The sequence below is a fragment of the Pleurodeles waltl genome, chromosome 3_1 (assembly GCF_031143425.1).
Source record: "Pleurodeles waltl isolate 20211129_DDA chromosome 3_1, aPleWal1.hap1.20221129, whole genome shotgun sequence".
NCBI classification, from domain to species: Eukaryota; Metazoa; Chordata; class Amphibia; order Caudata; family Salamandridae; genus Pleurodeles; species Pleurodeles waltl.
In genome coordinates this window covers 1,930,243,906-1,930,256,455 of record NC_090440.1, presented here as the reverse complement: position 1 = coordinate 1,930,256,455, position 12,550 = coordinate 1,930,243,906, and positions in this window count along the sequence as shown.

Here is a 12,550-nt window from a genome sequence, read left to right as displayed (position 1 = left end):
CTTCCACCATCACGGAGATGTGGGATTTACCTACAGAGAATGGCATTTTCCTTGCAGCCAGTGCATTGTTTGCCTACTAACATTAAGGACCATAAAAGTGGATCTAGGGTCTGCAGGATCCTGGCATCTGGTTAAACACTCAAACTGCATTACATAAAATTGCATTTACTTTATCACTTAACCATGTAGCTATGTAGGTATGACTACTAGACAAATAAGGGTTTGCATCAGTGAGCACCGTAGCACCATTAAATGCCAGCGAGCAGCCATAAAACTGAGTACTCATTACAGGGATAAACAGCACACTCTGGACAACCTGGAGTGGGTTATTCTTGAAACAGCGGACTCCTTTGACAGCACAAAGTAATTATTAAAAAAAAAAAAAGATGGATATACAAATTACAAACCCACATCAGGGGACTTATCGATAACATACCTTGGACTGAGTCTTATACATAATCTAGTCCTCTGTCTGCCCGGGGTGGGTAGATTAGAATTAGCGATCTGTATAAATTAGGAGTTTTGAGTGCCCCCTCCTCACCGAGGTCAACTGCTAATACTGTGGGTCCCCTTTTCTGTAAGGACTTTCAGCATTTATGTATAGTTTCAACCTATACACTAAGGATCCAGGGATGTTGATGATTTACCATATACCTCATTAGAAGGGATTACTTTTGGTAGTTGTATTATTGTTAGGGCACCATTTGTGGACCGCTTTGTACAAGACTCATTTCAGATGGTAGAATATATCACTTCTTATGAGCCTGGTGTTTCTCACTTTTTAGAAACACATTTTGAGCCATCTTCATCATGTAACACCTACATCCAATATTCCAGGGATTACGTGTGAGACTATAGTACCAGCCCTCTTAATCCTGACCTGGAGATGAACCTATCAGAAGATCGCTTTCCTTTGAAAATAAGTTCTGCACATAGCCCCTGTACTTCCGGGTCGTGAAGCAGGGGTAGGTTTGAGAATCTGAAAGCACCTCCATACATTGGCAGAAGGATCAATGGAGCAGAAGTGTGTGGTAGCTTCTGGCGCAGAATGAACTGCGTAGGTGGCACTGTTCCACATTATTGGTGCACATTCAAAGAGGCACCAGATGCCATGGAAGACTGGCTGGACACACGTCAAGACTGGCCTCAATGTCAAAGACCAATCTAGCTCCAGCTTCCCAAGCAGGAAAGCTCCGAAATACTGCATCATGTGTTCATGACACAGCTGGGCTTGTGGTAGCTCCATCACTGAGAGAGGACCACCTCTGCATATCAAAAATAGCAGCAGCTGAATTCTGCCAATTAATGCCAAAGTTATAAGGAATCCACCAAAGACACTCGAAAGTCAGTGAGTGTATGGCTGCAGATATTACTCCAAACACAGTCTGGAAGGTGCTAACAAATCCAGAACTGACAGCCTCAAAAAAGTGCGTAATCTCCACAGTATTCAATGCATTTAATATTTTGCTGGCCAATTCTCCAAAATACTTTGGGGAGTTGGTATTAATAAGGATATTCTCTCAGCAGATGATCTTGCTATCTGGAGATTGCACTTCTCTCTGACTGTTGTCAGGGTGACATGTTTTTGGAAGAATAGTGCCTTTGGTCTGCTGAGCTTGTCAAAGTTTACCTGAGAAGCAGCAATGTGGAGCCACAAGTCTGCCACTTTTATCTCTTGTGTGGTTTGGGATAATACATGGCTGCAACAATTTACCATTTGAGTAACTAAAATCACGTAAGAGATTCTTGGCTTCATTCCGCAGCAGCTTTGAGCGCTCAGAACCATATAACTTCCATTAGAAAGTTACAAAATACTGGACAAATCAAAGAGACTGGAGTACCCTTTAGATATCATGCCTAATTTGTGACCTTCGCATTGCAAAGGCCATGCAAGGACACCTGCTTACAAATCATAGAGTGACTAACAGCAGTCTCACATTTGCTTCCACTTAGAAAGACCTCAGTTTCACTGTTCATACATTTGCAGTCGACAGGCAACTCCCACACATTGTGTATGTGACTGTCTCTTGGCCGCTCAAACCTGCCTACTGCAAAATGTTTTAAGCATTTTGTTAAACAAAAGGTGGAACTGGGCAGTTTTATTACTCCATGTTTTAGCCATACTGGTGAGGGGATTTCTGCTACAGTGAAAGGTAACTTTTCTAATTCGTCAGTGTTAAGCATGATGTAACTTGCTTCTTTTTTAGCCACTATTTGTTGTCTGGACAAATTAAAAGTGGCAAACAATTGAGTAATGTTAACATGCTTCCAGGGCACGTGGCCACTTTTGAGAACCTGCAGTGTTCAACTTAACTGCATGATAGAATGCAGCTGGCTTTATCCATGTTGTAAAAGAACACGTCATTCTGAATTATATCAACTGCAGATGACACAATATTGTTAAGGGTGTAAATTCTGTTAGACAGAGTGTTCATGCCATTATTGACAACAGCTAAAGCCTTTTCCATTTGTTCCTTATCAATCTGCCTTAAACATGCAGCAGCTTCCATCTGGGATAGTTTCCAGATCTTGTTATATATGGCATACAGGAAATGCTTTGAGCATGACTTCCTGGGTCCTAACAGGAAATTTTGTAGATTGACTTTCTCAGACAGGAGACTAAGGTGTTCTTTTACAGAAACGTGGAGGAACGCAGCCATTGTTGGCACAGTTTACCCACATTGTATGTAGTAATGGTACCTGAGTGTTAAGCCAAGACAAAGCGAGGATCTGGCCGGCTTGCTCTGAAACCCCCAGAGGAATTATCAAAATGTGCCTGCCACTCATTTGTGTCCATTTGTCACATGGTACTGGCCGGGACTCGAAGGTGAGGAATTAAAGGGACCATTCTTAACCCAAGCCGTTAGCTTTCCTTCAGTGAGATTTAAAAATGTTTGACAATTGTGAAATTTAGCAGGGGAAGGGATACTGGGTGCGTTCCATTCTTTAATCTTTGCTAACCGCAAACAGGACGTTTGCTGGATGGTGTCATTTAAAAATAGAATTTTTAAACGAATTAGGCATGCTCTAAACAACGCTTTCCTGTCCTGTATTTGCCATTGTTTTGTTCCCCATACACTTTTAAATTCAGTAGTGATTTTTCCAATACTTATAGCCTTCCATGGCAAGACAGGAAACAAAGGAATCTGAGTAGATTAATTTTGTGTTGTTAGCAATAATGTCCTCATCCTGGAAGGTGGTAATTTGAAATAGTACGACTCCGCATTGCTGGTGTCATGCCCAGTAACATATGCAAACTTTTCTACATATGTTTTGGGACTCTCCACAAGTGGTGTAGAACAGTGTTCCCGCTGTGTGTAATTATAAACTAATCTTGGAGCACTGGTTCGGTGAAGAAAGGAATGTACGTAACGGTGATAACAAAACATTTCCCCATAATTAGCTATGTTCATATACACATCTTCACTTTCAAATACAGTATAATATTCAAGCTCAGACAGCATAGAATCAACTCTTTAACATCCCAGTCATCGGAAACAATACCAGGTGTAATAACATGACTCATTGAAACTTAAAATACATATGGAATTTGAATGATCTCAGTAGAACTGTGTATGTCAAATGTTACTTTATCCCACACAATCACATCTGGAATCGGAACTGCTGAAATTTTCACAAGGGACAAGTGTCTTTGGACCTTATGGAAAGATAGGTGAGGTGTCAAAACCTCATCCACAGCTCAACAGCAGAGCGTTCAGGAAGATAATGACCATTTATCAGAAGGAAAAGGACAATAACAAAACCAATCCAAAGCAGAAAGGCAAGCAATGTCAACAGTATCCGCAGATAGTTCCATGAATAAATTAAGTAATTGTTCTCAAGCCAAATGTACAGCTTACTTGTCTTTGATACTGTCTCAGTTGCAGCAGATGAGTCAGAAGAAAAGTCATCAATGTTGATGTAATAACCAGAAGCTGTCTGTGCAAACATAGGAGCTGGTGGATGGAACCATTTGTGGTGGTTCATAGTAGACAATGTCATTTGTCTGGGTTGAATTGGAATAATAATAATAAATCTCCACCCTTCCCATGCTCGAGGAAGCAATTGTAGCATTGGTACTGGCGGAAACGATGTTTACTGCTTACAGAGGTATATCCTGTCGGGTACTGAGAGACGAGCGGATACTATCCAAAGGACCTCTGGATCTACTGTGCAGGATCTGCCACATTGTGCAATTTGACGTTGTCAATAGAAACAAATCTGTTCTCTCTGGAACTAGGCAGTGGTGGGTGGTATGATGACAGTTTTGTTACCATGTATTCCCAGGCCTGAACCACTGCTCTGCAGTAGTGGCCAAATTCCTTTTCCAGCAATCTTTTCACGCACTAGATCCCCTACTTTAGGAATCCAGCCTGTAGATGTTGTTGACAAATCCCTTATTCCCATGTGGCGGCACAGGCAGGTGAATTCTCATCATGAAATTGCTGTAGCTCCTGTAAAATAGCGCACATTTGTGGGAAAGTGCCCCTTTTGGCATGGTTACCTCCCACACTTTTTGCATGGCATTGATGCTAACTTGACTGTGTGTGTGCTGGTATCCTGCTAACCAGGCCCCAGCACCAGTGTTCTTTCCCTAAACTGTACCATTGTTTCTACAATTGGCACACCCCTGGCATACAGCTAAATCCCTTGTAAATGGTACCAGTGTACCAAGGGCTCTGTGGCCACGGAGGGTCCCTAAGGCCTGCAGCATATATTGTGCCACCCTAAGGAACCCCTCACCAAACACATGCACACTGCCATTGCAGACTGTGTGGTGGGAAGGGGTAAAGTCGACATAGCATCCCTCACAGGGTGCCATGCCAACAAACCACTGCCTTTGGCATGGACCAGTCACCCTTCTAGCAGGCCTTATAGCCCTAAGGCAGGGTGCACTATATCACGAGTGAGGGCATAGCTGCATGAGCAATATACCCCTACAGTGTTTAAGTCCATTCTTAGAAATTGTAAGTGCAGTGTGGCCATTTTAAGTAGATAGGCTGGGTATTTGTCATTACGAACTCCACAGCTCCATGATGGCTTCACTGAAGTCTGGTAAGTTTGGTATCAAACTTCCCAGCATAATAAACCCACACTTATGCCAGTGTTGGATTTATCTTAGAGATGCCACCTGTATTTTACTCAACCCTTTAGTGCGGGACTGACCAGTCTGTGCCAGCCTGCCACTCTTTGGGGTCTGATACAAAGCCTTCTCTGGGTCAAGGTGCTTCACACCTCCCCCCTGCAGGGAATGTAACACTTGGCGGTGAGCCTCAAAGGCTTAGGCCTCCTGTTAGAGTGCCCCAGGGCACCCCCCCCGGACCAGGCCCTACTTTTGACAGCAGTCCGGTGGGAAAATTAGGTAAAACAGGGAGGAGTGACCACCCCAGCTAGGACCATCCCTAAGGAGTCCAGAGCTGAAGTCGCCCCCTCCTTGCAAAATCCTCCATCTTGGTTTGGAGGAAAGGGAGTGGGCACAGGAAGGGTGTAGCCACCCTCAGGGACAGTAGGCATTGGCTACTGCCCTCTGACCCTGTAACGCCCCTAAAACTAGTATTTAGGGGCACCCCTGAACCTTACTCACCAGATTCCTGGCAACCTCAAGAAGAAGAAGAAGGACTGCTAAGCTGACCCCATCAGAGAAAACTCCAGATGACAACTGACTTGGCCCCAACCCTACCGGCATGTCTGCAGGTTCAAAAGGACCCCTGCTCCAAGAAGGCGATGCATCCTGCATGACCAGCGACCTCTACAAACCCCCAGAAGACTGCCTGCCCAGCAGAGGACCAACTCTAGAGGACAGCAGCCCTGTCCAGAAGAAATCTCCAAAAGGAATCCAGAACCACCCCCGATCTGTGAGCCCTGTCCACTCTGCACCCAACGCCTATGGCCCAAGTCCAGGTGGCCCACCGGTCCAGATTAGCTCCTCAGGCGATTCCGACTTTGAGTCCATCCTGGGTTGACCCCCCACTGGACCAACACAACAACGCCTACAGCCTGAATCCAGAGGACCCCCTGACCGCGACTGGATCCAACAAAGATTATCAACACCCAAGGAGACCCCTGAACCTGCAGCCCCCTGGCTTTGGGGAACCTGGCCAACGGTCCAGCAACATCCAGCGGACGGCTTTCATGCCTGTCTAGCCTTTGGTTTCCCAGAACCGGCACCCTGGACCCAGCCTGCATTATCTTTTGTGACCCCCGCTGTCTCCCTATTGAAAAGCATTGTGTGCCCAGCTCCATGTTTGCACCCGGCTGCCCCTATGCCACTGAGGGTGTGTGTTTAGTGTGAACCAGGTTTGTGTCCTGAAACCACAGGTACTTACCTGCAATCTGTTTTCTACCAAGTCCCCTCAGTCCTCATAGGATTCCATTGAACACCCAATGCCAACTTTGACCTCTGCATCCAGCTGGCCACCGTGCCAGAACCATCAAGATCAGGGACATACATAGGTATCCCAAAAAGGACCTTGTATGTGGTGTGATCTCCCAAGGACCTTCTGGGCAGATTATTTAGTGTTCCTTAGACCCCATATAAGTGATGAAGCCAACTACGACCTGAACCTAAACTCTCGCTGTTAAGGACTGCTTTAAGTTTTGGTTCTTCCTCTCCACGACATTGTTTCCCTCTGGATGACAGGGGGAGGAATAATAGAGTTCAACACCCATCGTTCCCATGGTGTCCCAGAATGCCCTAGAGGCAAAGGCAGGGCCCTGGTCTGAGTGGAACGCTGCAACTGCATATGTACCGATAAAGACTAGCAAATCTTTAATAACAGTCCGAGTGTCAGCCGACTGTTGTGACCATACCCACAGGAATCTAGAACAAGAATCAACAGCGACTAAGATGTATTTGTATGCACCATCAGGTTGTAAGGGAGCACAATTGTCCAGGTACACACATTGTAGTGGTTTGTTGGTAATTCAGAGGGATGTCTGCTGTGGGCGTTTCATGGTGGACCCTTTAATTTGCTGGCAAATGCCACAACAAAGGACATATTGCTTGGTCTGTTTGTGAAGACCTGGCCACCAAAAGCATTTTGGTAACAATGTTATTGTAGCTGCCACACCTACCTGAGCAGAGGTGACACCCTCATGCACTTCTTTGATGAGATCCACTGTCTGGTCTTGGTTTAGAATCACACAATCTCCTACACCTGGAATGGTTGCAAATGTAATGTACAGCGCACTGAGATGGTAGGAATATTTTGCAGGGAATGCTTTTGGTAAAGGCTTGCAGTCATCCAAAGCTTTCACGCAAGCCAGTGTCTCATTATCCAATCTCGTCTGTGAGCGAGTGATTACGGTAACAAAAGCCATAGCTACTGTAGATTTGGCAACTCATCAGCCAAAGTGTTTCCTACAACGTGTACTCCTACGCGTTGATGGCCCAATGTATGTACTACATGTGCTTATGGTAGTCCGTCCCGTAGGTCAGCTACCTTCCCCCACAAGTTTCTGTATTTGATGGTGTTCTCTTTCAAATCTCTGAAGCTATTCAGGGGCCAGTGATTTAGGTAGTCGTTATAGGACTGGACGCAATAATACAAATCACACACGATCAATGTTGGTAAGGTTCCAGTGCCAGGACAAAGGCCTTAAGCTCTGCCAACCATGCAGTGCAGTCCCCTAGGGTGTGTGTAGGTATTCTGAGGGTAGAATGTACCATCCCTCATCACTCTTAGGGCAGCACAAGCGGCTGAGTATTGATGTTTGGTACCTACTGCTGGTTGTGCTGAACCATCAGTGTAAATGACAGTTTGGTATTGCTCTAATGGTAACATATTAGTAGGTGTGGGATACTCCTGTTCATATTGGAGGAATTCATGGGTCTGAAATTTTGGGTCAAAGATGTAATCAATATCCGTGGCATTCAGGGAGGTCACCCATTGAATCCAATGTGAATGCAATGCTTTTTCATTTGGAATACTGGCTTTAGTCACCGCCTCAAGGGCTGGCACTGGGGTAACAACGATAATGCATTTCCCTTGGACAAGTTGCTTCTCCTTGATGACAGCCATCTGAACAGCAGTCAGTATTTTTTCTGTTGGTGCAAAATGTTGTTCTGCATTGGCATTCAAATGCAATTTGTGTGCTTTGGGTATTGTGTCACCTTCATTGAATACGACATAGATGAAGCCAATGGCACCAGCAATTATTCTGATGACCAAGTTTGTTTTGTTCTCATGTGTGTGTAAATGTTTTACTTCTAGCATGTCCTGCTGCAGTTCTCTGATAATGCCTATGTGTTCTATTGTCCAGTGTTTCCTTGCAAAATCTGGGTGAATTAAATCATAAAGCGGTTTTATGCTTTGTGCATAATCAGATATGTATGTTCTGCCAATGTTAAAGAAACCCAACAATGACTGAAGCTTCTTCATGGTATTTGGAGGTTGAAGTTGAATGCATTTTTCTAGAAAGTGCAGGGTCATGCTCTTGCCTTCATCTCAAAGTTTGTATCCCAGAAATAGGACACTTAAGAAAGCAATTTAAGTTTTCTTAAAATTGAATTTGTAGCCCTGGGTGACAATTCCTAATATGATCCGATCCACCCTGGCCAGATGTATGTTGAGGTCGTCATCTGTGAGATAAATATCATCCACGTAAGACAATGCCTCAGGATCAATCTCATATAGTATTGATGTTAGTCGGGCTGAAAATAACCCAGGGCTGTTCTTATACCCTTGAGGTAATCAGCAAAAGTGACGCTGCAAGCCTAATGAGCTAAAAGTGCTTAGATCCCAACTTTCAGGTGCTAGAATTTGGCAGAAACAATGCTGGAAATATATTTAAGGTTGTTTTATATTTGTTCTGCATTGTGTTGTTAATTAGTGCTGTACTGTGTGCATATTGTATTGTAGTGCTTGCGGACAAATTCAGGTGGCTAATCTTTTTCTGCCAATAGAATATCACAGTTTAAATTTACCCAGAATATTAATGCAATAGTGCGCTCTGTCTCCCTCTATTTGGATACTTAATTCATAAACGTTGTCGGGTGGGTAGATGTGACTGTATGCTGTCTCTATGACGAGGAAGTCGTTAGTTGCTGTCACATCCAGATGATCTATAGGATTCTTGCGACAAATCATGAATTCTGCTGCGGTGTCTAGCAGAGTTGCTGCCCACGTCCTGTTCTTCAGCAACGTTCTCAGCATAGCTGTCATTTTTGACTGAAATTGCAGCCACCTTTTTGTTTTTAAATCGGGGTTTTTGTTGAGGGGATTAGTCCTCTTTTTTTAACGTAAGCTTCAGAGGAACATTTTAATTCCTTCATCGGCTTCGTGTTGTCGCTTTGTGTTTCAGACCATCCCACTCTCTTACTCCGTTTATCTGGTGTGTCCTGAAAGAAACTAGAGGAATTTGTATCAGTATATTGATATCTATCAGGAGCTTTTAAAGTTTCTCTATTTCGGAGATTATATCTTCTCTTAGAGGTCTCCGGATGCAGAGGTTCTCCTCTCTGACTTCTTCTATCTTTATTTTGTTTTTGTTTATCCCAGTGTTTTTTTAGAACCCTCTTGTGCATGTTTGGTACCTTCCTTAAGGGTGGTATTTTGTAGTTGTGGTTTAGTTGGTCTGGCCCCCCAGACTATTCCATCCTATACTAGTATAGGTGTCGGAAATAATCTTTGCCAGGTTGCTCTCCAGTTCCTGCTGAGGAACCTCTCGGAGCCGTTGGCGAATGGCCAACGCTGCTGCTTCCCCTTTAATGTTACTTAAAATATTTAAGCACACTGTCAAAATTGTGCATCAGTTTCATCCCCAAATCCAGGGCCGTGTCAATTTGAATTTGTTTTAACACTTTCGGTAAACTGGCACGTGTCGCGGTACCATGTTTGGTAGTGTAGATTGTGGCAAAGGCTGAACCCCAAGTGTTACAGTCTTTTATTGAGGGGACTATGCCAAACTGCAAGCACATGGTGAGAATTATGTTTGTCTTGGGGTCCCGTATGGAGAAACACTGCTTCCAGCTGATTTGTTTTTTGTGCAATCTAGAACTGAATTTTCTCCCGCTCTGTGGGTGCTTTTCCCATTATTGAGTGGACTGTTTGTGGATTAACTCCTGGAACAGCCAATTGATGAGCATCTGGAGCAGCCCTTGCTGGAACGGTGTTCAAAGTTCGCATCACAAATTGTATTACTCGTCTGTATATTGCTACTACCTCATTGTAAAGTGTGCGTACATCAGCTACTTTCATGGCATGCACATTGGGATCTGGCGTGTATGTGCTAAGTATAGGCCACGTTGGTCCATCATTGCTTACAGGACCTAATCTCATAGGTTGTATTACATGTGGAAGGGCGCCAGTGAACAGGTTTTGATGTTCTTGATAAGAGAGAGGTATCTCTAAGTAACGGTAAGCTCTGTACTGTTGTGGTACGTTTGCTATTGTGTATGCATGAAATGTATATTACCTGCATCTACTTCTAGAAAGTTGACCCAAGATTAGAATATTTCTGTTCTATATACGTCCTGGGCTTCCACGACAAATGTGACATCCCCACCGTCTTCTGTTAGGCCATGAACTAAAAGAAACTGCGTGTCTGCAGTTACCTCTGATGCTAACAGGATTTGCCATATTTGACAATAGGTATTTAAGGTTGGGAACACCAATGAGGAAAAGGTCCTTTTATGGTTCAATATTGAACAACCTACAGCCTAGATTGGTGCTCCCCACTTAGCTGAGGAGGATCGCCCCTAAGATCACAGACGTCTCCATTGATGGTGCTTTGGGTACCTTTAGTATGTGTGAGACAGAGATACTCAGGAGACTCGTAAAAGTAGTGCCTACACTGTCATTGGTGATGTCATGTCATAAGAAGTCTTGCATAGCAACGAGACCACTGGATTTGGGGTGGCAGCACCTCTGCACTGTAGGTGACTGAGTCGATCGCACACCAGTTGGCAACTGTCAGCACAACCCTCTGGGCTCACTAGTAGTGTCTCACCAAAACCCAACCCATAAAGGTGATTTGTGGCAGCCTTGCATGGACTCTGAAAACCCCTCAAGGAAATCATAGTGGAAACAAGCCTTACCCTTTTCTCTCCACATACAAGTCTCTTACACACACACGCACACACACACACACATAAACGAAAAAAGAGATGCAGGACAGTTTTCACTACATTTATTGAAAAGACTGCAATCTATATGATAAAATGCATGAGCTGCAATGATTAGGATAGCGAGGAATGACAAAATCTGGATTGTGAAAATTAGGGATGTGAACACGTCATAACATGAGTATACAATTCCTACCTAAAAGCCTAATCCCTAGCCCCTAAGCAAGAGAATGGCGATGTAGGCCAAATCTGTCCATACAGTTTCCATGAGAAGCGCACCCCACCCCGTTATCTTGGTACAAGGTCAGAACACCAATCTCCAGATCAGGATCTGTGTCGACACAAAGGCTGAGGTCAGCTGAAAACCGGCATGCAGCATGGATGGAATGCCCTTTGTCTTACAAGATTTTTTTTATAAGGACATGTTTATGTTCATGCACAGAAGCCTGACATGGGTATGTACCTAAGCTTTGGATTGTTTATGCAATTTTGGGGTCGGCAATACAAACTGTGTGCCTCAAATTCTGTTTCCGAGGAAAAGAACATGATGTAAAGTATGTCATCCATAGCATTGACAATGACGTTTCGCAGAATAACAGCTGATATTGAAATTAAAACAAGAGCACTAAAGGTTTTAGAAAAATAAAATGAATAAAAACAACAGAGCATGATAACTGGGTAAAAGGGCACAGGCCGCAAGCCTAAGCTAAGCTATAACTCTGCCGAACCGACTAACTAGAATGGACCCACGACAAATATATGGGTATGCTAATATGTATACAGCTTCGGTGTTCATGCTTTGCCCATTTTATTTCATTTTATTATCTGTATTTTCAGTTGCTGGCTCATTGGCCAGGATTTGTAGGAGTTGTTGAGCCCATGCAACCCTAATGGGCCCTATCCAGACTGTGGGAGGGTAAGACAATTTTAGACCATTCGATGTTATATCTTATATTGTTCACCTGCCACTTTGGCATGCTCATTTACAAATGGTTGCCTCCTGGGTATGTGCATGACATTTACCAATACAATGTGTTTTTCTTGTTTTGTTACAGGTCACTAGTATAGGAAGTCCATCCCCACATCAATGTAAGATACATTCAGATGTAGGTACACTTGTCACGAGAGCCACCCTACTCTCTTTCAGTAAGGATTAGGTTCTGAAAAAACACCCTTAGATCCATCGTACCTGACAAAGGTGTGAAACATGTAGGCCTTACTCTGATAGTGTAGGAGTTATACACACAGGTAGTCATTGGGGATTCATGAATCATTGGTTATGGTCTTGGTTCCCGGCTTGTTTTTAATCTTGGAATAGGTCCTACTGCTTATATTAAAGGGACAGCATTGGTACCCATAGCTAATTTTAATTCACATTACCAATCCTTACACTACCCTCACACTCAAGCAGATAGTTTAGGATTGAAGTTAGCTGGCACCTTCAGAAAAGATCTCAGGCAAAGAGCCCTTTCGCGAGGACCGTCA